The following is a 2,824-nucleotide window of genomic DNA, read 5'->3' as shown; positions in this document are numbered from 1 at the left end:
GGGCCCTTGCCGATGCCTCCGGTTACAACTGGGAGCCAGAGACTTCTCCTTCCCGCAGGATGGAGCAGGGGAGGGCGGAAATCGGGGCGTTGGGGTGGGAGTTTCCTGGCTGGGGTAGGAGAAGAGCCTGACCTCCATGAAGCCGCCAGCATGCTGAGATGTGTGGTGGCCCCCCCAGCCTTCCAGCACCGGGTCCAGCTAGCAGCTGCCAGCACCACAGAGGAGAGAGGTGACCCTTGGGTTATGGGGAGGGTTTGGGCTGGGCTTTGGACACCAGTGGGGCTGTGGCCAGCTGGGCATCACCAGGGGATGTCATGGCGGGGGTTGGTCTGGGTGGGATGGAGATGTGCATCGTAGCTGGCTGTGGTTCCCAGTGCGGTGCTGGGGTTAACCCCGAGTTTGGGCTGAGCTGGGGTTAACCCCACTCCTGGGCTGCATGGGGTTTAGCCCTGCATTTGGACTGCATAACCCTATGTTTGGGCTGTGCTGGGTTTAACCCCACATTTAGGCTCTGCTGGGTTTAACCACGCGTTCGGACTGCGCTGGATTTAACCCCAAGTTTAGACTGCGCTGGATTTAATTCCACTCCTGGGCTCAATAGGGTTTAATCCCACTCCCAGTCTGAGCAAGATTTAATCCCGCTCCTGGGCTGTGTGGGTTAAAATCCCACGTTTGGGCTGCCCTGAGTTAAGTCCCACGCCGGGACTATCCTGGGTTTAGCCCCATGACCAGGCTGCTCGCGGGGTTTATTGGACTGCACTGGCCCCACAGGGAAAGGCTGCAACTGGTTTAACTGGGGTAATTCCCCTGTGCTGGGGTTGCCTGGGTGCAGTTGTGCATGTGTGTGTGCTGGTTCAGCTCAGCCTGACCCGCAGCAGGCATGGGGTCTCGGCACCCCACCAAAGCACTGCAGAGGAAAGCAGCCCTTTTTGAGATCCCCAATGCACCGGAGGGACTGGGGATGGCGAGCGGGGTCTCCCCTTGGCCTTGGGGACCATCACCCTTGCAGTGCCCAGGGTGGGCGAGGAGTTGCCCCCAGGTGCTGCCAGTGGTCCTGGGGGCTGTGCATGGCCTCGGGTGGCCCTGGAGGTGGTGGGGGACATGCTTTCCTCCCTGCCAGCACCCACCGCTGGGCTTTCTCTGGGCACCCAGTGGCTGGGAGGGTGCCAGCGGCATTTAGGGGACAGGGGTGGCTGCTTGCCGGGGACCGTCCCAGCAGTGGGGTCTAGGCTCCCCCTGTCCTCAAGGTGTATGTTGATGCAATGATGATGGAGATCAGTGATGCTGCAGGGGTTGGATGCTGCTGGCTCTCTGGGCAGATCAGCGGCCACGTGGATGGGCTCAGGTCGTGCCACAGCTCCTCGGGGCCGGGCACGGCACTTCTGCAGGGCTGCTGGGAGGAGCGGGGGTTAGCAGGGCACTGTGCTCCCAACCCTGCAGGACAGCAAGGAGAGGGAAATTCTGCTGTTTTGAGACACAGCCGCCCTTGGCCACGGGCTGGTGGGCACGGATGGCAAGGAAGGTCTGGGCTACTGGACCAGGGATGCTTCCCCTGCTGAGGGGCGGGAGTGATGTGATCTAGAGGGCGTTGGAGCCAGCCAGCATTGGGCATCACTGGTTTCAGAGCAGCTTTTTGCAGGTGGGTGTCTCTGGCAGGGCAGAGCTGCCAAGTGCTTTTGAAAAAGGTAATTTGCCACATCTCCATTGCAGCGATGCTTCCCAAGACCACCCCGGGGAGAGGTTAGGAGGCACCCCAGTCTTACGTGCCCAGTGGGGAGCATCCCGTCTCTCCCTGCTGCCATCTTCAGCCCTGTGGCACGGCATCGTCTGCTTGTGTCACCACCACCCCAGATCTTCATGCAGCTCATTCTCTTTGAAGAGTGACTTCAAATGAAGCACAGTGAAAAAAAAACCAAAACAAAAAAAACCAAAAAAAACAACCACCAAATCCCGCTGTCTTTCAAAGCGCAGAGCACAATGGAAAGTTGTCCTCCCCCAGGAATCTGCGTCCAGCTTTGCCAGGCCACGATGGGGCATGGCACAGAGCGGCTGTGCCTGGGGGACTGTCACACCCTGCGTGGGCATCCGTGCCGGTGCACATGACTCTGATTTTGGGGGATGTTTTGGCTCGCAGCATTATGGTTTGGATGCAGGAAGGGGTCTCACGGCAGGACTTCTCCCCACAGCTCCCCAAAAACTTTTGAACGAGCTCAAATGATGCCCAGGCAGGACCGCGGGGTCGGTGCAGGATGGAGGGTGGCACCTTGCGTTTCTGGCTCTCATCCATGGGTGCCATGCACAACCTGGTCCCCCTGGCTGTGCTGGTGACGAGAGGGTCCTGTGCTGAGGGTCTGGCTCTGCTGCCCTCCCTGCCGGGGCCAAGCCACAGTCCCAGGCTGGGCTGGGTCCCTCTGGCCTGGCCGTGGCCACGGGAGGTCACCCAGCCCCGGGCGGGTGGCAGACGCCTCTCTGGCCGGGATTAGCATGCTGGGAGGAAGAAAAGCTCCGATTGTTCCCTCTGTCCCGGCTCGGGTCCAGGACGAGTGTCCAGGGACTCCCCGTCCCCGGGAAGTGTCACCGCTGGTGCAAGCATAGAGGGATGCTTTCTCTGCCTGTGTGCCCATCCGTGGGGTTGCAGAGCCACTGAGGAAGGTGGTGTGGCAGCGCGTGTGCCTGTGTGTTCAATTGCACGCCTAACTTTTCCCTTGGCCCGGGGAATTTGGGTTGCCAAAAGTAAAGGGATGCTTTCTGGGCAGGCTGTTTTGTAGCTCTGGCTGTCCCGGAGCGCCTGGACCCCTGCCACGCCGCCGCATCAGGAGTCGGC

This window comes from Charadrius vociferus, unplaced genomic scaffold (genome assembly GCF_000708025.1).
Source record: "Charadrius vociferus isolate BGI_N301 unplaced genomic scaffold, ASM70802v2 scaffold37, whole genome shotgun sequence".
NCBI classification, from domain to species: Eukaryota; Metazoa; Chordata; class Aves; order Charadriiformes; family Charadriidae; genus Charadrius; species Charadrius vociferus.
The sequence above is the reverse complement of the archived record's forward strand: the minus strand, read 5'-3'. Positions refer to the sequence as shown.